At 36.8% G+C, this 23,643-nt stretch overlaps 1 pseudogene; it reads right to left on the bottom strand.

Annotated features, from left to right (window-relative positions):
- LOC118602961 overlaps nucleotides 1–20,207 on the bottom strand; it is a 32,101-nt pseudogene extending 11,894 nt beyond the window's left edge.
- Nucleotides 20,208–23,643: the final 3,436 nt, after the last annotated feature.

A 23,643-nucleotide genomic window follows, 5' to 3' on the forward strand; every position in this document is an offset into this window, starting at 1 on the left:
AAGATCACCTCTTAAAACACTGGCAATACGAAAGCCAGTGTTGCTAACCCTGTGCTCAGGGCTTGCCTGATGCACTAGAAAAATTCGTATTAAAGTAGGCATGGTTCTCCTTTTGTTTTAGGCAGAAACTTTCTCTTAAGGGCCTTTGGACATTGCTTTCTGCCTTGAATGTTCTTACAACCCATGCCCAACTTTACCCTGTTTCTATTCACCCTTCTGGGTTCCATGCAGGTGTCCCCTCTTCCTAGAAGCCCTTTTTGGCCTCTCCATCTTATCTGAGTTTGCACAGCACCTCCTTCTTATTTCTGCCATTGCAATAATAATTCTGTTTGCTCAAAATCTGTTTTCCCACTGCTATATTATGAGTCACTTGAGGTCAAAAGCCGTTTCTTATTGAGTCTGTGCTCCCTGCGCCTGGTGTAAGTAAAGTGTTCCTTATGGGTTTTATTTATTAAATGAAAGACAGGTTCTGGAACACTTGATAATTAATAGGACCATTAAGATGGTGGGAGGGGGTTTAAAAGATTAAATTCCTCTTTGGACGGAGGATTTGTTTTTGTCAGTACCCCCAGCAGAGAGCCTGGCAAATAAATATGCATTAATGTGAATGTAAAGGACCCAGAAGAATCTTGCCAATAAAATAATAAACTAAACAAAAGAAAATACAAAGCTCAGAAAAAAATGAAGAAGGCTATTCAAGGTGGCAAAGCAAAGCAGGAACAATTAGGGGCATTGGAGTGAGAGACCTGCGTTCAAATACCAGCTCTATCATTGCCTGGCTCCTGATCTAGCAAGCTGAGAATTATATCTAAAACTCAGATTCTTCATCTATGAGAATTACTGATAATACTGTGTATAGGAGTCAGCGCAAAGCTCAGTATAATGTTAGCACCAGTAAAAGGCAGCTAGTTTTATACAGATGCATACTCCTCTCTTTTCTAAAAGACATGTAAAAGCCTTGAAATACACTTTTCTTGAAAAATTATTTGCCATTAAGATATGTCCAAAATGTTGCTAATCCACATAGGTGGAAGTGACTAGGTATCTGTGATTTTACATCAATAGTGTATAAAACATGGAACTCATATTTTCAAGTTGTATTCTAGGCCTATGCAAAGTCCCTTCCACATACCATCCAAAAGAAGAATCAATCACTTAAATATAGTGTATTTTATAATTTATATCTTATGGTAATTTTTTACTATATTTTCTTTCTACAGTGTGAGTTACTTAGGGCAAAAGTTATCTCTACCTTTCCTTGAGCTTTGTGTATAACACAATGCCTGGCATATAGTAAATTTTTTTTTTTTTAGCACTTAATCATATCTGTTCTTGAAAGTTTTAAAAAATATAATTATGTGTAATCCATGTCTCTCCTAAGAGGTTGTGAAAATCCAAGAGAGAGTTAAGACGGGAAAGAAACCTGCCCCACTATTGGTCCTTATTTAATTTTATTATCTTCAGATACTGGACCCTCTACGAAAGCAACATTTTTTGGGCCAGGGGGAACTGTTGGACACTGGAGACAACTCCTGTACATAAGCTCACTCTCTGGGAAGAGCTGTTCTAGGGCATGGGTCACAAATGTGACTGCAGAGAGACCCAGGAGCGGTGCAATCACTCACCATTATCTCCCCCATATCTACCACAGTGTCAGGTACATAGCAAATACTCAGAAATTATTGACCTTGAACACTTTCTATCACCAGAAAGGGTGAAGGAAGAGTTATGGGAAAGAATTCCAAAGAGCTGTTGTTTCCAAGCTGTGGTTAGGGGCGTCACTTGCCTTCTTTATGGGTGGTTCTCAGACTTCAAAACAATAGTTTGCATAAGGATCACCTGGAAAAGTTGTTAAGATATGCTTGGAGGTGGTGGTGAGGATGGAAGCCACAACTATAAATGCTGAGAGAAATCCTATTCTGAAATAAGAGCATGCACTCATTCCAAAGTAATTCAGTTTATATCTCTGTCTCCCTTACTCAATGGTGAGCAGTCTGAGGGCATGGTCCATGTGTGATTACTTTTTATTTTCGTGTCTGTAGTACTTAGCTCACAGCCTGGCACATGGTATCTATCCCTTAAATGTTTACTGAATGGTGGCATGAGTGGATGGATGGGTGGATCTGTGAATGATTTATTTTTCTTCCCTCCTCCTACCCCAAGTTGGAGAGAGGTGTTTAAATCCCTCTGGCAGAAAAAATGGGGCACACTTATGAGCTGGAGCAGGTCTGAATATGCATGTGGGAATTAAGTGGTCCCAGCTGTCAGGAAAGGTGAACCAAAGAGGCTGTGGTTCACCTATCCAGAAGAGGAGAAACTTTGAATTGCTAGTCATTAGTCATTGACAGCTTGCTGTGGCTGAAACTGCCATTCTAATCTTTTCTTCTTAGCAGGATAACTTATCAAAAGGGTGAGAGACGTAGCAAGGAGCGAGAAAAATTTACATTATGTAGTTATTCTATTCATATTTTCATATTTTTAAGTTAAAACCTTAAACAATTATTTTGAAATAGATTTACTATTTCCCCTTTACAATGCAGAAACAATAATTTGCTTAAAGTCCCACAGCAGTCTAGAGCTAGAGGTACTTGCTATTGAGTTCTTACCTTAATTTGGGGCACTAGGGATAAAAAGGAAGAATGTTATAAATGCATTGAATGCCCGGGGAGAGGGAATCTGGACTCATATTTTACTTCAGTAACCTTGACACACATAACAGGACCACCAAGACCTGAAAAGCCTCTCGAGAGAGATTTCATCAATCCTCAATATGTTTTCCACCAATAATTGGTTATTTACGATGTTTTCTGTGTAGTATTATTATATTGATTAATCTACTTATTAGCCAAGGGAAAATGGTATTCATTCAATTAAAAACCAGCATTGTGTGTGTGTGTGTGTGCACGTGTGTGTGTGTGCGCATGTGGGCACACATGTTTTGTAGCACTTGGCGTTAAGGACCTAATAATAATAATAATAATAATAATAATAATAATAATAAATAATTACATTTGTTGAGTGACTAGAATTGTGCTAACATTTCCCATATATTCTCTTAATTCCTCCTTATGTGATCTCTAATAAATAGATATTATTATCACCTCCAACTGGCAGATGAGGAAAAGAAGGCTCTAAAGGTTAACTATCTTAGCTCTACCTTTTTCAACTTCTGACCTTGGATAATTCTGTCTGACTTTAGCATCCATATTCTTTTTATTATAGCATGAATGTATCAGGGGCTAATAATCCATTCAGGAAGGTAGATTGTAAATGTATAGTTAAGTATAATAATTGTTATAAGCTCTTTAATATAATTTACAAATTACTGGGGGACTCATCAGTTCTTTAGCCAGAGAAGGACTAGTATGGAGATAATGTTTAAATTGGGCCTTAAATGAGGAATAGTTTATAAAGAGAATGCTCTTCTGTCTTGTATATTAAACTAATTTGAAATTCTCAACAAACAATCAGGGGAGTGAAGAAGTAGGTTGAATGTGTGCAGCGTCCCTTAGCTCCAGTACCCATCACCTCCTACTCTCCCTTGCTACTTATCTTCTTTCTATTCTGTACTTTTGGCTGCTATGCCTGGGTTCATTTTCATGGTTAAACTGATGGTCCATCTGTTCCCAGTGAAAAGTACAAATATTCTGATGCAAACCTTGAATATAGAACTGTCACATAGTTAAGGCAAAGCTGTCAAACATCTTTTCTTGTGAAGGCTAGAGTACATTTTTAGCGATGTGTTCGTGTGACTGTGTTACTCATTCTGGGCCATGGTATAATCGAGAATATTTTGGAAGATTTCCTGCTGGCACTGGAGGAGTTCATGCATAGACCTAACTAATAAATGGGAAATCATTACACATATGAGAGGAATATTCAGTATCCTTGGGTGGAATTTATAATTGACTCTTCATACAGTACCATCTATACAAGTTTTAATTTCCTCTTCCTTTGCACTCTATCTTTTTTACTGATCTCTCTTCTTTCAAGTTACCAAAACGTGCATCAATGTCTCTTCTTTTCGTTTTCTTTTCTCAGTTTTTTTTTTCTATTTATTGCCCAACGAGATCTTAATTGTCTGTCCTAGGCTGAAACAATGGAAGGTAGTCCATTGTGTTAGTGTTAGCTCAGGGTTTTGGAGCCTAACGGCTGGTTTGAATAATTGCTGCATAGCTAACTGCTGTGAAAACTGTTTAATACTAGTTTCTTTCTCCATAAAATAAAATAATGATAGCACTGACTTTATCGAGTCGGTGTGACATCAAACGAGATAATGTTTATAGAAGGCTGGGTATCATTTCTGGTACATAGGCAGATCTCCATAAAATGTTAGCTCCTATGATGTTTTCTAGCACAGTTCTTGGTACATGGCAAATATCTGAAATGGTTTTTTTATATGTTTGAAGAAGACACAGTTGTGGGGAAAGTAAGCGACTTATTCCAAGGGCCACAGTCAGTGGCAGAGTTAGACTAGCGAGTTAATCTATCTTTCTTCTTTTCTTTTTTAAAAAATTGCCATTTCCCCACATTTTAATTTTTGAAGAGAGTTTTGTGTTATTTCTATTTGCTTCTATTTCTTTTTATTTATGTTCCTAAACACCTTTTACTTAAAAAAGAATTGTTTCACTAAAAAACCATTAAATATTGACCATCACTTAACAGGTATTGAAAAACAATATATGTCATCGAAAAACAGTGAGAGAGGATAGGGAATTATATACAAAGCGATAAACTGAGTGCAGAAATAGTGCTTGAGCTCAATCCTTGGCTCTGTCCTCCCTAGGAGTTAGGCACATGCACACATTGCCCAGAGGTGATCCAAGTTGCTGTTGCTGCTGCTTCTATTTTTTCCTCCTCCTCCTCCTCCTCCTCCTCCTCCTCCTCCTCCTCCTCTTCCTCTTCCTCTTCCTTCTTTTTCTTTTTTGGCATTGTCTCTTACTGATGCCATCCTGATAGGTATGGTCAGATTCTCCAGCTTTGAGTCCTTAGAGTTCAATACGGAGCTCCTCCCAGAATTCTAGTAACATCTCCCTCACTGATATTTCCATATTCCCTCTTGAGATGTTTAATACATCTAAAGGATTAAACTCAACGACTGGGCAATTATCGGATGGTCCCTCAGCTGCTGAGACCTTGGTTAGCAGAGAGGATTGTAGATCAGCATGCTTAGTTTTCACCAAAGGAGCTTACTAGTGGAAATGCCACTAGACTACAGCATGATCATAAGCCTATGTTCCTTCCAACTACTCAAGTGAAAGGTCAGGTGGGAGAGTAGCCTGAGTCTGATGCTCAAGCTGGACACATCCTTTACACAGACTGCAGATGGCCTGTGGTTTAGCCTGTCAGATCAATCACTGCTTGCAGTTTACAAATGATAGTCCAACCAAGGACATTTTTATTATCATATTTTATAACTACACTTTACCCTCCAGGCTCCAACACGATCGTAGATAATTAGAAGCTAGCACGGCAGTATGGCAGATCCTGTGATTCGGTTATGTGTCCTGCTGACTGCAAAGTGGACCTCCCTTACTCTAAGCCAATGCCTAGGGTGTTAATTAGTATTGGCCAAGAGGAAAAGAAGTCTCCAGCCACTGTGAAAAAGAGCATGCATTTTCCATTTCACATGACATGAAGAGAAAATGTTATATTGGTGAATTATCTCCTGCTCTGGAGGACGTGTGGAGAAATTATTTGGAATCCAAAGATTGCAGCATAATGTCAGAAAGCTATTCTATTTGACTGCATCTTCACAGGACCACCCTTTCAAATATTGTGGGAAAATATATTTGCTTCTGAATTCTTCTGAAACAGAATTATTTTCAAAAGCTAAAAAAAATCAATCACCTATACATCTGTCTATTCAGCGATCCATCCATACAGTGAAGACTGGCTTCAGCCTACCACATGCTGAAGTGTTTGGTAGTCATCAGATGACTATGGTACCTAAAGTCAAAGAACTTAAAGCAAAGAAATATATACCCTTTAATTAGGAAGGAAACTTAAATTTCTTTAGTCTAGCTTTCCATATAAAAAGTTTGGTGGAAAAGCTTTCCTTTGCATAAAAATGACTACCTTTAAAGGCTAAGGAATAAGAAGGTATTTCAAGATGTGAAGGTAAAGTGCTATGAATTCTCAGGTTGTGGAAAGACTTCAAGCTGGAGACTATCAGAGAAAGCTTCATGCTGAAAGTGGTGTTTATTTGGTTCAAGAGATGGTCTGGTTGGCTGAATGGTAGCCCCACAAGATGTGTCCATTTGCTATTGACTATTTGCTATGACTATTGCCTTATATGTTAAAAGAGTAAACATTACCTAAAATAGCAAAAGATATAATATAACCAGGTGAAGAATTTTGAGTGAATGAGATAATCCTAGATTATCTAGATGGGTCTTACTCAATCTAATGCCAAGTATACTTGTAAGGATGAGGCAAAGAGAGATTTGACAGACAACAGAAGAGAAGGCAATATGACCACAGAGGCAGAGATTGGAGTGGTGCGGCCACAAATCCAGGAATGTGGACGGCCACCAGAAGCTGGAACAGGTCCCTCTGTAGCCTTCACAGGGTGCAGCCCTGCTGACACTTTAATTTTAAACTTCTGGCCTTCGGACCTATAATAGAATACATTTCTGTTATTTTAAACCAACTAGTTTACAGTAATTTATTACAGCAGCAGGAGGAAACCAATAGATATAGGTAGGATTTTAATACACAGTTGGAGAAAAAGGGCAGCTAAGGTGGAGGGAACAATGTGAATAAATGCATGAAGACAGAATTTTGGGGATCTAGGTAGTGGTTTGGCGTGATTGGACAAATAATAAATGTGTCCGGAGCACAAATAAACATACCAAACTAGCCAACATTTGTTGAGCACTGTCTACGTGTTATGCCTGTGCCAAGCACTTTCCACGTAGATTCTCATTTAATCCTCACAGCTACCCCATGAGACAGGCATTTTCTCATTTCCATTTACAGATAAAGAAACTGAGGCACAGAGAGGTTGAATAATATGCCCAAGTTCCCAAAGCTAGGAAGCAGTGGAGCTGGAATTCTGACCCCATCTGTCTGCTCACGCTCTAGACCTCTATGCCATCTGCTCCTGCTGCACCCCGTCTGTACTCATCCACCAGAGCGCTTTTCACAACACATTGTAATTTGGTCTCATTTGCTTGTTTCCCCTACTAAACCATAAACTCTGTGAGAGGAGAGAGCATATCTTCCCTGATTGCTGGTGATTCCCCAGGCCTGACACATAGTGAATTATAAGTAAGTTTTTGCGGAACCAATGGCATTTGTAAAGCTCTGTAATAGGGATGTAGTTCATGGACTAGGAAGCTTCACTATGTATAATTTGAAAGTGGTTAGATAATATTAAGTCCCTTTTCTACTCCATCTCCATACCACAAGAGGGTTTCCCCCTCTTTGATGGAAATACTTGATATGAGTAGGGGCAAGGCAAAAGTGCAATCTGGTAGTCCCGTATGACAGAGGTACCCTATAACAGGTCCCGTGTGTCCAATGAGCACTATTGGCAAAGAGTCTAAATTCCTTCTGCTGCTCTGTAGTTCCCATTAAAGAGGAATCTACTGTAATCCTGCTTAAAGATTCTTTGAGCTTCCTCTACTGTGAAATGCAGCTTTTGCTCTAGATGAGAGATTGAAGCCTGCACTGGGAAGTGCCGGTCGGTGGAGAGGGCTGAGGTCAGAAGCAGCGGCGAACATGCCCTGAAGAGTGAATGACAGCCTACACTCCATAGCAGAGTTACGTCCATCACGAGGCAGCCAGATCAGGAAGAAAGTTGCAAACCACACAATATGACAAAAAGTATGGAAGAGTTTGAAGTGAAGTATTTGTGAGAAAAAAAAAAAAGGCAAAGACAAGAAAGTTCAAAGTAAATAGAAACTTATCATAAAGATTTTCGAGGAGGGCAAACAATCTCTAAAAGGAAAGTCAATGTTATAAACCTGATAACCTTCGGCAACATGCACACACACACACACATGGACACTAGCGGAGTAGAACATAGAGGACAGAAGAGAGATGAAAAGCACAAAAGAGAAAAAAGAAGAAATTAACCAATTAAGGTGATGGGTCTAATTCTGAGTTATCTACCCGGATTTGCATCCAGAAATCTCCAACGTGTCTCCCCTTTAAGAGAATCTGAAAATCTTCATTTCTCCAAAAGTTTTGTATTCCAACACTTATCCACATTTTATGTTATTCTTTACTCCATCAGCGCATACCCGTGCATGCAGCTTATGCTTCACTGAGCAGAACTCTTCTCTATTCTTCATTTTCCTGCCTTGGTATTTTCATTCACAGAGTCGCCTCAGCATTGATAGTTCTATTTTTTCGTATCAGATCTTCCCTCCCATCTTTATTCTTGAAGGTCTAACGTAAGCTAACATCATCAATTCATGTGTTCTTTCATTTATTTGATCAATATGTGGTGAGAACTGTTATTTATAGCACAGAGAACATTTACTGTCTTTTCCAGCGATTTTTCTATGTGTCACAGTTGCTCTACCTGACTGACTGGCAGTTTCAACTTTGTAAGTCTACAGTGCTTCATACATGGCAGTTGGCATAGATTTTTTGAATAAGTGATTCCCTGGCTTGAGCCTATTTGTGCGAGAATGCTTTGCCAGTTAAAATGAAACTCACAATGTATGTTTTTAATTAATTGAAATGTTTAAGTGTTTGGTGAAATTTGCTAAGATTTATGCATAATGAGGGATGGATATTCCCCAGAAATTCCTTTTTATTCCGTGATCCCATTGCCACCTCTCTAATTGAATCCGTTCTTCATTCTACAGTCATAGTGATCTTTTCAAAATACAGATCTGTCTGCCACCACATATTTGACCCTTTTACCCCGTCTACCTCTCCCTTTCCCTCTCACCACTACAGAAAGAAATCTAACGATGGGAGGGGAACACACAATGTAAATATACGTATATACGCCTTACTGCTAAAAAAAATGTACAGCCGAAACATATCAGAATTTTTTTAACCAATGTTACCATAAAACAAACAAACACACAAACGAATAAATGAACAAATAAATAAAATACAGATCTGATTGTCCCCCTGCCGAAAGCTCTCTAGTGGTTTCCCTTTGTTCTTAGGTTACATTTCAAACACCTGAGTCAAAACACCCTGCAGGATCTCCTCACAGGACTCTTCAGGCTCTTCTATTCATCGTTTTCTTCCTACTCAGCCCACCTTTGTTGCTCCATCCTGGAATAATGTTCCTTCTACCCCAACACTTTGCATCACTCCTGCTTAACTCTCCTGCTTAACTCTTATTTATCCTTTGTTTGACTACTCACTACTCCTTGCCTAGATCTGAGATTTTGTTCATATAGTATTCTCTATATTCTCTATGGTAGAATGTTTCGCAGCATTTTTAAATTGCCTGCTCGTGTTTATCTAAACCCTGTGAAAAAGGATTCATAAGGGCAAGAATTTTGTCTGTCTTGTTCACCAATTAAAACAAAGGTCTGAGACAAGATAGCACTCAATGGATGGTTGTTGCATTGAGTTAAGTAAGTCTAATTAAGGAAGCTAACAGGATACTTACACTATATAAAAAAAAATCCTGAATAAGAATGGCACTTTCACATTTAGCATCACTAAACTTATTACCTAGAGGAAGCAGAATGACCCTTCTGTAGCCTGTTCTATCTTCACCTAATTGAAGAGAAAGAGGGATGCCCTGCCAAAAGAAATGCTCCACCCGATTCCTGGGATGGCTACCAGGCCGGAACTGCCCTGTAAAAGCTGGGACAGTGAGGTTACAACCTTAATGAAACACCAATAATCTGTACTTGTTGAATGCCTTTGATGTGACAGCCAAATTTAATAGACATTGTTTTAAGACTCAGAACTACTCTGTAAGGCTGTGGCATCATTGTTTCTTTTTGTGAGGAAGCTGAGCTCAGAGGTAAATAACTTGCCCAAGGCTTCCAGAGTTAGTGAGTTACAGAGCCAGAATTCACTCAGGGCTGCTTTCCATTCCAGAGCCTTTGCTCTTTGGATTTCACCACATCGTCTCTCTAGAGCTTTTCCATATATGCGGGCTGGGAATAGAGTCTACTGGACTGGAAAAATTGGGCTAAGATGACTCAGGGAATAAATAATAGTAAGGTTCTCCTAATAACAGAATGTTGGAACAATGTCTAGCCATCTCTGTCATACTTGTTTAAAAATAAATCATCACTTTCATTTGTGAGCCCACTGTTTTTGTGAAGACAAGTAATAGATGATGCTTTGAAAAGTTTTAAGGCAAAAGTTTGAAGTCTTCAAAATCTGTATTCACCAACGCCCTCTTAGCAACAGTTCTGAAACCTGAAGAAGGGCCCATGAGGACTGCAAGCAGCTGTTCGTTTTGAGCCACATCTCCAAAGCATCATCACGCATCCATGATATCAAAATAAATGCTTGCCTCTGACCCATGATATATGCAGTCATCCAAGAGACAACTCCTTAGGTATATCTCAACAAGCTACATGAAAAATGAGAGCTTTAAAATCGAGCTGTTACCAAATGAAACACTTCCCGTTATCTCAAGGTATTTTATGCTAAATGACCAATCATTTTTTATTGATTCTCAGTGCTATTAGTCAGGAAGTCCTGAGTACATAATCCTTGCTGATCTTGTGGTCCTTGGAAATGACAGCTAAAGCCAGCAACTGGCTTAGTGGAAGAGTGAGAGGAGAGAGCAATGCCTCTTCTGTTGCATTATTCTATAAGCAAGTCCATTCACTAATGGCCAGTGCTGGACTCCTATTAACTCTTAGTGCTTTGGAACAAAAGTTGAGGATCAAAGTCTTAGCAAAAATATAAGTATGGAGTTATGTGAAGGGTCAATAATTCTTAGGCATTTTATTCCCATAGCTTAAGGCTTTAAATTCTGAGTTTGAGAAAGGCTGATTAATATTAGTGACAATTTAATTTCCTGTGGTCTATTAGGCTATGTACCACATCTCTCCTCAAAACCATCTGTGGTTTAGTAATGAGTGAGGAAATTTGGACATGACACACACAGAAGGAAGACCATACGAAGACAAGGGGAGAAGGTGGCCATTTATAAACCAAGGAGAGAGGCCCTCAAAAGAAACCAACCCTGTTGACACCTTGATTTCAGACTTCTAGCCTCAAGAATCATGAGGAAATAAATTCGTGTATTTGAGCCACCCAGTCTGTGGTAGTTTGTTATGGAAGCCTTAAAAAAACTAAGACAATCTTCTGTAAACTTCTTCAGTCATCATTACCTTTCCAAGTCCAATGCTACCACCCTGATCCAAAGCAATGTCGTCTTTTTCTTGAATTGCAACTATTGTCTCTTACATAATTGGCTGTATCTGCTTTTATAGCCCTCCGAACAATTATTCAAGTAACCTTAAAATGTAAGAAAAAAATCATTGTAGCACTTCTCTTCGATGGTTACATATGGCAAAACCTGAGATCAGAAGTCCAAACAAAAGAGCATTGCATTAGTCTGAGCAAAAATTAAAAAAAAAATGTTAGGAACTTGAAATAAGGCCATGGAGTGAGGACAAGGAAAAAGGAATAGGAATCATATGGGCTTCGAAGGCAGAATCCAAAGTAATGTATAACTCATTAAATGGTGGGAGGGGGGATAATAAGGAATGGATCATGAATATCTTTTAAGCAGTGACATATCTAGAGTTCTTGACACCCAAGGAGATAATTTTTGAAGACTTCCTCCTCTATATGACAAGATGATATTCTGTAATAATCATGTAACAGTTGATAACAGTCATTATTTTTTTGATTTGCACTTTCAGAACAACACATAGAATGCATTTAAATTTTAAAGTCTTTATTCAAATTCAGTAAATTATATTATGTATTTTACTAAAGGTTTCTTGTTTGTGTTTTCCAAACAAAAATATTACACCTCATAGTTCACATTTTTTTTCAATATTTTTAACTTTTAACAGAAATGAAAACTCCTAGTGATCACCAAGAATGAAAGAACTGAAGCACGCAAGTTCTCTTTCTTGGCCTTAACAATCACTATGCTAATGTTGTTTATGTCTAACCTACTATTTTAATGCAGAAATATATATCATCACAGGAACTGAAGATACACACCGAAGTGAGCTTGGAGGCTTCTGAACTATTTCAAAGTTACTTTTGAAAGAAACATGTGTAGCTAAATCCACATGTTTTGAGGGTCAACTGCAAAACTGGAGATTCTCTGGATGAACTTCTATGAAGAATATAATATTTATTATAATATGTCACACACTGGGCTAATTTGAAATTTTCATATATATTATTAAATTCCAAGAGTAACCACAGCAATTAATTAGAATTTACATTAATTTTGCAGAGATGGGTATTCGATCACTGACATTGTTTAGACTTGCCAGCACGTGATGAAAATAATAGTAATTAAAAAAACCCACATCAACTTTTAGTTAGAAATTGTGCTTAATTTCTCTATTGATAGTGTGCTCCATAACTGACTGTACCAGGGAGGGATTGTCCCTACTATACTACCCTGTCGTTGGTCCACCACTCTTCATAGGTATTTGTCTCAGGAAAAAAAAAATGATTCTATTTATGTTGTCTGTTATGGGCTAATTGCCTTCCCTCTAAATTCCTATACTGAAGTCTTAAACGTGAGTACCCTAGGACATAACTATATTTGGAATCTTTAAAGAGGTAGTTAAATTTAAAGAAGGAGGTCATGGAGGTAGACTGTAACCCAATATCACTTGTGTCCTCATAACAAAGAGGAGACAAACACACACAGAGGGAGGACACCAGAAGATGGCCATCTACAAGCCAGGGAGAGAAGCTCAGGAGAAACCAAACTTGCTGACACCTTCTAGCCTTCAGAATTGTGAAGAAATAGATTTCTACTGTTTAAGTCACCAAGTCTGTGGTACTTCGTTATGGCAGTGCTGGAAAATTAGTACATTGCATGACCCATAGAGAGAGGTTTAATTGGAAAGATGATAGATTCAGCTTTGAATTGATTTAGTCTTGTATCCTCTGGGACAGCCCAGAAATTTCAGAACTGAATTTGGGAGATAGCAAAGAGCTGGATAAATGTATTTGCGAGGCATCAGTATTTGGATGGTAGTTGTAGCTGTGAAAATAGATGATATTGCCCAGAGAGAGGCATAGAGTAAGAGAAAGAAGGCTAAGGATGAGTGCCTGGCGACACCCCAGAGATCTGAATAAATGTGTATGCTTGCTCACAGATATACACGGACATGCCAAATAGGGTTATTCACCAGAGAGAGGTCATTCAGGAAGAACTAAATTTTGGAGAGAAAACCATCTGCAAATTGTTCTCATGATAATTCTCAAAATGAACAATTTTCCCATCTGAGGCGATCTATCCCTGGGATCCACCTGAAAAATACTTAGCTTATAAAACTGTATAGGAATAAAGTCTGAGCAGTTTCTTTAAAAGGAATAACTTTCGGAACTGGCAAAATAGACCTCTTGTTGGTTAAAAAGATGAACTGAAAATGTAGGTTCCTGAAACCTAAGGTCTTTATGTTCTGGAAGTACCACTCTTTGAATACCTCGGAATGCTGTAATTTTCATCGGTAAGCTAAGAAATAGGGATGTCTATAAAAAAACTAGTTTGAAAAGAATAGACAACTTCAACTACAAGGCTTTAGTAAAAAAAAGAATAAAATGTCACTGACACTTGAAATAAAAAATATCACAGGGCTTTACCAACTTCAAAGTCAGCTCTCACTTTGTGTGCGTGTGTGTTCATGTGTGTATGTGCGTGCACAGATTTAATGTCAGATTTCAGTATATCTTCCTAGTAGAAAATAATAGTAAAGATTACTATCTATTTTATTGAATTTATACTGCTGGATATATATATATATATATATATATATATATATATATATATATATATATATACATCTTTAAAAATTATATTTAAATTAAATCCATTTAACATAATATATATATATTAACAAAAAGCGAAAGCAAGTATGTTGGAAAGTCCACGGGTAAGACTGGCCTCATTTAGGCTTTATGTAAGGGCTCCCATGGTGGAAACAGGATTCGGTTAATGCCTTGCTCCATCTCTCCAGCCTTCTTCTCTGGGTTAGCTCATGTCACAGGTAAGCTTTCTTTCTCGGAAGCAAGATGACTACAGGTGGTTCTAGTCTTTCATTCAAGTTCAAATGTCCAAGCATATATCTCATCGATTTGATTGGATTATGTATCTGTTAATGAGATAGTCAGAGATTATATGCTGTGCTGATTTTCCTAAGCCTTGTTCATGTGTTCCACTTTGATTTAGTTTGGGCTCCATAATATCTATAAATTCAGGAAGGATTTGTCTGCAAAGAACTGATGCCAGATGAAGAGTGTGTGAATGTTGAGTGGTATGTAAAAATATACATACTTTCACATACATGAATAAAATAAGTGTTTATATATACATATATAAAATTATAAGAAGATATAATACAGACGAAGAAAAGAAAATGTTAAGGTGTTCCTAATGCCATTATTTCTTGTTCGAGAGAAAGAAGTAGAAGAGGAAAAAGACAAATAGTTGAACACGTTGATGTTTTAATATTGCAATTAAACGGCTCCAAGAAGACAGTTTTCTACAGGATGCTATGGATATAAAAAACTACTCAGAGTTATTTTGTGGGATGTTATTTTTAAATGCTGTTCTAGAACCTCTTATATAGAAGTATTAAATCCTATTTATATTTGTATAGAAAATTTAATTAACTAGAAGTTTTAACAATTCAATTTAACTAATTCAGTCTAATATTATTAGATGAGGATAGTCAATTGGAGCTAGTAATAGTATATTTTCCAAAAACATGTGTATGTGCCTCTGTGTGTGTGTGTGTGTGTGTGTGTGTGTGTGTGTGTGTGTGACTTAACCTATGACCACTGGGTGATACCATATATAACATCTACAGAATTGTATTGTGTTTTATTAGAGCAAGTAGTATGAGGGAAGCTTCTTGTATACTGTTTGAGAAAATACCCTCCATGTCCCCATGTGGCATAGTTCCTTCTACAAATGCCCTGGGATATAAGAAGATAGGGGGGAATTGCACTCAATTTTCATTATTTTTCTTCTAGGTCTTTCTATATTCCATATTTCCCTATTTTGCATAGTACTTTGCCTCTTCTTCCTATTCTCTCCACCCTGAACTAATCCTTCTTCCTCTGACTCTGGATTCTCCAATTCTTCACTAAGTTTAATTTTCCAGTGTGTGCCACAATATCTGACAGCTGGAAGGGGTGATAGAGGTATGTTAAGCCAACCTTTTCATTTTATATTTGCTGAGTTGAGCAAGAGGCAGAGAGCCTACGACCTGCCAAAGGCCATATCGTATAACCAGCCAGCATGTGACCTGGAGCAAGAGTCCAGGGCTCTTTTCTCTAAGCCCCTCTTGTGCAAATGCTCTCTTGTACCACCCACATCACCTGACCCACAGCCCACATACAAGTATCTTTTCTGAGCATCACCTTTCTCTGAGTTTTCCATAATTTCCAGCAGTGAACTTGTTGTTGCCAGCTCTATCTAATTTTACTCTCTTCAAACCTCTCAACTTGGCCTTGACGTAGTAGTAGTCATCGAATGATCCAACAACGTATGAGTGCTCACAATGTGCCATTCATTAAACATATTGTATCTATAACCTCATTTGATTTTCAAACAACTCTATGAAGTAAATATTATCGTCTTCCTTAGTTTGTAAATGAGGTTTAGGGAACTTAAGTAATTAATGTTAGTAATTAATGAAAATATATTTTACCCAGCCCATGTGATTCCAAAGATGGAGTTCTTATCTACAATTTTATATTGCCTTACATAGAGATGATCCTACCTTCTGAACAATAGCACAGTTGGCTGGCAGTCTGCCCAGTCTCATAGCTGAGAAAATTTAAATGGCAATGAATGTTTGTCTTGAAATGGGGACTCCACTGAGCTATTCTCTGCTTTTGGCTCATTGTTACACTTCAAGCCCTTTTTGGACTACTCGGCTCCAACCTCAATGTTGAAATTGAGGAAGAAAGGAAAGAAAGTATACATAGAAGACTGTGGTGAAGAAAAAGGAGACTAGGGAATGAGAATCACAGAGATGGGGGAATCTGGGGCCAGGTAAGAAGTGGAATGGTTGTAACAAGAAACAAAACTCTGAACCTGATTTTTTTGCTTTTCTGACCCAGCTAATTACCTTTGTGCCATGTCGCCCTCTGCTCGTGCTCTTTTGTTTTCTTACTACTGTAGGATCTTAATAACACAATAAAATAAAATACACTTATTCAATGTAAAACATGGCTTGGGTGGAAAAATAATCTGAGTTATCATAAAACCTCACCAAATCCCTGTAACAGATATTACAGGCAGCTGGCAGTCAATACGGAAGGACCCTGAAATGCAACTAAGTTTAGGTCAATAGGAAGTATTTGTAGCTTGAACTTAGGATTTACAATAAAGAGGAAATATGCTGGCTGTAAGCAGCAGAAGTATGTAATAACCCAGTCCCAATGTATTTCAAAGTTGTTTTTATTGAACTCCAGCCATCTATCTAATTTGCTCTCCAGGGCATTCTCAGAGAATAATTTTATGATATGTATGTATGTATGTATGTGTATATACACACACACACACACACACACACACACACACACACATAAAGTTGACTGTTTTCAATAGTTTAGATTTAATTTTTTTCCTCAGTCTATTAGGTGTCATTAAGTTGTGGAATTTTTTTAAGCTACAGTAGACAGTCTTAAGTAGGCAACTTCAAAATAGAAGGTTTAATAACTGAAAACAGTGTGACTGAAAGTAGGAATGAAATAGTTTTGAATTAATTAGAGGAGTTAAAAGACAAAAGATACTTCAAGAGAGTTAGAACTCATGAAGACTATACAAATGAAAAAGAAAAGGTGATAGAGTTTCAGTAAAACTTTCTAAATTATTGTTACCCCACACAAGGCTTTGCATGTGTGTGTGTGTGTGTGTACGGAGTTGGAAAGATATCAGCTCAGTAAGAAGAGAATCTGAGCAAAGAAATAAATGTCTGAGACTCACACTCCATCTACTTTGCTCCTGAGCAGAAACCATTTGCTCAGGAAGCACTGATGGAGCAATTCTGTATAGCCGGGTAGAGCAGCATGCTCTGCTTCAAGGTTAGAGACTTCATCACTTCACAGGTTCTGGAAGAAGCAGTGTAGCATTGTGGTGATAAGAAGTCTCTCTGTTTATTAGTTATGTGATCTTGACCAATTATCCAGCCCACTTGATCCTATAGTTACCTCATTTGTAGAATAAAGATAATCCCAATACTCACCACCAGATCCATACCTAGAAAGAGCAATTCAATATTTACCCTGGGGCACAAAAATATGAATAATGTTATAAAAAGACGATCAATTTAATATTAGATTTGCATGTTCACAGCACATTCTCTCTTTCTGCAGCACAGAAGGTCAACTGAGTCTATCACCTAATCGGCCAGAACCGCTCTAAGAATAAAGTGCTACTGGAGAGTACACAGTATTATTAATACATGTCAGTGAGCCCCATCATTGATTACAAAATTGATTTCATAGCACATTTTCTGTGTGTTGTTTGCTTAGAACACCCATTTAGCTGGTTTTAGGTTTGCCTACTTTTGGAAGTTTAAATGAAATGAGGATATTTTTCTCAGAGCAACTGAATCTAATTCCAAAAACTTAAGTAACATTTAACAAAATGCTGGCTTCAGTCCACTAAATTGATTTTAAGTCCCACACATGGGTCATGACCCAATGTTGAAAAGTCCTGATACTGATATCCAGTTACTCGAGGAAAACGCAGCCTCTGTGCACACAGCAGGTTCTGCAGTTACTTTCCTGGTATAAAATGCCTTTGATGATTTCTGGGCAGAACACGGTGCCAAAAGCATAGAATTTAGACCATGTGGCTTTCTTCATGTGCTTTCTGCTCATAAAAGAAATACTGGCCTTTTGAGTATTCTGGTTTCAGAGACCTTCTGTGCGACTGACTTCTCAGGAATGAGAATGGCTAGCTGCCTTTAACAGGAAAATGGAAGTTGTTTGGTCCACTGCTTGCTTCCTCCCTTGTCTGGCCAAAATTTTGGCCTGGAAGAAGAGCTTGGCTGAGGAAGTGGGTGTATGTGTGAAGAGAAATCAGAGAGAATGGCTAGAGTGATTGGAAGGTGAATTAATAGAGCTCTAAGGCCCAGTTATTTCAATTATTTGTAGTTAAAGCATCATTATGAACAATTAATGAGCAGCCATATGGCATATCTCTAAGTCTAACCAATAACTAGATATTATTCAGTAAGACCGCTTATTTCACATCCAGGTAGTGTAAGCAATATAATCCCATTTGGGTGGCTTTAAAAAGTGAAATAACAAAACAAAAAGCAACAACTTTCCCTAACACACACATGTGTACACACACACACACACACACACACACACACACACACACACACCCCTCCTTTCAACAATGTCCTGGATTATTTAATTTATTGGATGGAGTTATGAAACTGATAATTTGAGATAAAACTAACATTTCTATTAGGATTCCTTGCCGTAAGCTACAGATACCAATTCTGGCTTATTTAAGCAGCAAAATTGTCAATAAATGGATATAAAAGTAGTTGACAAATAAAGAAAAGGCTAAAAACTAATATGTGTCAGAAAGGGCAGGGTTTAGAGCCACATCAAGTCATCAAGGAGTCATTCATGTTGAAAAAGCTCTAACTCTTTGTGAGTGTGTGTGTGCGTGTGTGTGTGCGCACATGTGTGCACAAAAACTTATGCATTTGTATCCAGACTGAAAAAGAATGATAAAAACTGCAATTGAATTCAACATATTTAATTGAGTGCAAACTTCATGCCAGGGATTGTTTGAGGAACTTGTGACACTTTGGTAAGTAAAAAAGGCAACGGCAACGTTCTCTGCCTTTGTGGGGCTTATATTCAGTGTTTTTATAAATCCATCCTAAAGTGTTTTATAAATCCGTCCTTAAGCAATGTTGATTATGGGGTGATAAACTTTTCTTGATAACTTATTTTAGTTGCAAAATATTGTCTTAAATTTAAGGTTATCTATCTTTTGGTTAAAAATATATATAATATTTGTATATATATTTACATATAAATATGTCACTTTTAGGAGGAAACAGGCCACCAAACTATCCTAATTATTGAAAAATGCATAAAAAACATATCACTGTCCTTGTATTTGACTAGATGTCACACAAAAATAACTAAATAAACTTATCCTAACTATAACTGAGTTAAAATCTAGCAATGAGATGTTGCATAGTAAGTTCATTTTGCTTAAAACTTCTCCCTATACCTAAAATAACACTTTTTGGAAACATTATTAAATGAACTGAAGGAACTCCCCAAAATACTTTGAGAATTATACACTTAATGTAACAGTGACCAAGTATACCTCAAAGTTTGCAAATCTGAGTAAACCGAACACAGAATCTCTGTAAGTGCTTTGGGAAACTCAAAAATAAAAGTATTACCAGCTTCAAAACATATTAAGAGGGAAAAATCACAACTTAAAGGGTAATTTTCATGTAAAAAAAATCATCTTTATTAAAATCAAAACAAATGCTATAATAATTAATTAGCAAAAGTTAACAAGGCAATTTGTAAATTCACAGTAAGTAGTTCTAGTGATAAAAATGATATTACAAATATTGGATTTAATTTACATAAAAGAAGAGTTCTTTTTTCAATGAACGATCCAAGACTTCTTTTAAAAACAGGTTACACAATAGAACATACATATGTCAAATTATAATGTACAGCTGAAAATTACATAATTGTATTAACCAATGTTATCCCAATAAACTTAATTTTTAAAAAGTTTTTTAAAAAACAGGTTTATTTGCAGGGCAATTATTATATTTGGGAAATTTAATTTTGTGTCTTTCTCTCCCTATTTGCCCTTGTAAAGAGTTGAATATAGAAAAATGAAAGGGCATCCTACGTTTGGAAGCTTCTTTGATTTCCTTTCTGGCTTTAGCAGGAAAAGGCTTCCCTTTTATTTCTTTACCGTGCATCCTCACACAGCTGTGTGCGCGTGATGGCGGCGTTCCGTCGCTGCTGCTAATGCCACAGTGCACACTCCTGCTGTTGAGCTGCGGGAAGAGCTCTTTGAACAAACCTGACATAGCTAGAGTTCATGCTGTCTTTAGCTAGTTCAGAAGCATTGTTTAATATAACCTTGGGATTTAGTTGCCTCCAGAAATATGAGAGGAGTTCTCTCAGTCAAAGGCAAATGGCAATGACTGTCCTAATTAAACATCGAAGAGTATCACCGTCGACTTTTCAATAAACAACCTAGTTTTTGTGTTATAATTACATAGACTAGAGAGGGCATATACCTCTTCAGAAATAAAAACACAGTTCCCGTCCACCTTGATTTTCGTGAGTCTGTTATTTTTACTGTCTAATAAGGATCTTTGGGGAAGTGGAGTATGGAGTATGGGAATCATTCCAAAGCCTGAGCGGCCATAATGACCACCAGCGGCACCATCCACTCATTTACCTGGGAAGTCAATCAGTGAGTTCAAAGAATCTGTTTGTCTCCACAAATGGAAAAGGTAGAATATGTTTGATATTCTGTTAGAATTTTTTATTACTTTCAAACCAGAGCCTCAGACTATAAATTTCCTCTAAGAGTGACATTCCTTCTTACATATTTGCAGCAAAAGGAACAGGCCAAAAATAATAAGCACTACTCCCTCCCACTCATATGTAAATGATACTTTGCTGTTAACTGCTCATGAAAGAGGATTTGGGATCAGGTATAGAAAGGTGTGTGCTTCTGGAGTAAGAACGCAGCTTCAAAGTATGAGTCAGGCTTTTTAGCTAGAGAACCCCTGATGCACCCATTGTCATTGACAGAGTCACTTCCCACTTCTGTTTATTTTAGGAGGTTCTCACCCTTAAACCCTAGAAATCGCTTTGCTTGGCACTTTACAGGTGTACGGTGGCGATTCATTTGTGTGGGGATTTTAGGTTAAGAATTTTAAACCATAATGTGCTTCCTTGAACTAGGAAGGTAAAAATGACAGGGCAGAATTGAACCAATAGTCAAAAACAAACAAACAAACAAACAAAAAAACAAAAAAACAGTTTGACTATGGACTTACTTGTTGAGTAATAACCTTGGAAATTCTTTCTCTGTGATTAATTTTCAAATAAATGATCATAGTAAAAAAAAATTTCAGCACTTGGAGTTTTGGGAAGCAGTAGTGCATTGTGATTAAGAGCACAGTGCTTATGTTGGAATCACATTCTTTGCAAATAATTACCTGTGTGCTGGGTTACCTAACCTCTCTCAACCTCGGTTTCTTTTTAGGTTAAATAATACTCATGTTTTGGATTTTTTGAAGTAATGAGTGAGATAATCGAGATAAAATTTTAGGATATTGTTCCAAATGTAGTTATTTCTTTTGTTGTTATTAATATTATTGTTGTAATAATTATTACCTGAAAATCAAAGGAAATAATGGCTAAAGTGTGTCCTGTGAACCTTCTAGGACCAAGATGGAGATGCTTCTGCCCAGAGTGTCATGTTAGCAAACTGAAACTTAGGTAACTCTCATGCCCCTATAAATGTTCTGCTTGACTAGAAAGATAATATATCCAGTCGGCCAAACCCAAACCCTAAGCCAGCTCTGGGCCTTAGTTAATAAGATTAACTGTGTGGTCTTAGTTAATCAGATATTCTATATTTTTCTCTTCCTTTATTCTTTATTCTATAAAAGCTTCCTGCCTTCAGCCCCATTTTGTGGTTCTCTGAATGGAGACTGCCTACTTCGTGAAGTGTTAAATAAAGTCTATTACCTAAATTATTCTCTTTAACCATTATTTTAACAACTCTAAAGTTCTATTGAATTATTCCATAGCAATTTGATGTTAATACAATAATTTAAGCCTGTAGAAACCTGCTAAAAAGGTAAAATTTCAATTTTCAATGAATGGAACTCCATTCTGTATTGCTAGGAGTATGTTCTCCTTATCATTTTTATGGAGCTTATTTTTTATAAATGTACCTTCTCCAGGTATTTGGTTTATGCTTAGGGAAATCTTATTATTTTCGAGATAATGACCAAATAGAATTTTGCACAGGTAAAACACTCAATCATTATTTTATTTAATAAGCAAATAACTTAAAATTTATATCATAAACTTATGTCCTTGAAGTTATAAGATTTAATCACTTAACTCAAATGCAAAGACACTTCATTACATGGCAATTTAGAGTAATAAAGGTGAAGTTTCTAAGTAACTAAAGTTGTATCATTTAACCAAATATTTTTTCAGCTGCTTTTGGAAGAAATGTTTCTATACTATTTAACTTACTTCTTTGTTAAAAGTATAGATTATAATGTGACAGTTTCTCAATGATTCAAAACAAACATTATGGCAATTAGTAACTGCATTAAGTTTTAATTCGTTTTCCTCCTTTTTATTGTCTAGCTGTCAACTATCACTCCTAGGGTCGCTGTGCTTGCTTCCATAGTTGTCTGTCTTCTAATTTGCTATTTCTAATCTGCTGAGCTATGAGAATTCAGGTGACAAAGACACTTAGTCTTGTACTTAAATGAAGAGAACATTCTCCTGTTCCACAAAAGACTAGACTTTTAGTATAAGGGAGTTAAACAGTTATTTCAGGATTTAGGGGTTTCTTTATTTTCTGGATCTCAACTGCTCTAATAATGATTGACATTTCCAGGAAAAAAAAATATTTTCTTGGTACATAAGGAACTGAATTACAAAAGATTGAGAGGACAGATACTCTCCATTATTAAAGGCAATTATTTATTTCCTAATTTTCTATAATTGGTATAATTTTTTGAATTCCTAATATAATAATAATAATAATAATTAACAGTAAATGGTTACTATGTGCTTCTATAAACTTTATGTACTTATTTGTTTATTTTTAACTAATAAAGCTTATTTATAGGCCAGATACTCTATAAAGCTATATATAAACATTAACTTATTAAATGTCATGAATATTTATGTGCATATATTCATTCGCATCTCAAACTTATTAATCTAAATTTATAGTTGGGGAAATTAAGCCTCCGAAGTGTTTCATATTTTGTCCAAGGTCTCTCAGTGGTACAGATAGTAAGTAGCTGAAGGTAGGACTGTATGCCTTGAAGTATATGATCTTAGATCATAAGCACTCCAGAAGCTAGCCATAAATAACAGAAGAAGCCATTTATTTTGATAATCTGAATCCAATATTGTTCAATCTAGTGGGACAAATATGGATGAGCCTCATAGTGGAAAAATAAAAAATGAACTTTGAGAAATCTTGTCATTTAAATGAAAGAGGAAGGAGGTTTGGAAGTTATTGTTATGAGTGGGAAGCATCCACTTTCACCCTCTGATTTGCCTTCAACCAGCTTCTACTCCGGACTACAGGACATGGTATACCGGTTTGTCAGTGTTTTGATACTTAATGTGGATCAGGAGCAGAGGCTCTGGAATTAGGTTACTTGATTCAAATCTAGGTTCTATTGTCTGAGTTTGGAGAACATAAATTACCTCAGAGGTTTCTTTGTTTGTGAATTGTTACAAGAA

The sequence above is a fragment of the Rousettus aegyptiacus genome, unplaced genomic scaffold (genome assembly GCF_014176215.1).
Source record: "Rousettus aegyptiacus isolate mRouAeg1 unplaced genomic scaffold, mRouAeg1.p scaffold_m13_p_5, whole genome shotgun sequence".
In the NCBI taxonomy this organism is placed as follows: Eukaryota; Metazoa; Chordata; class Mammalia; order Chiroptera; family Pteropodidae; genus Rousettus; species Rousettus aegyptiacus.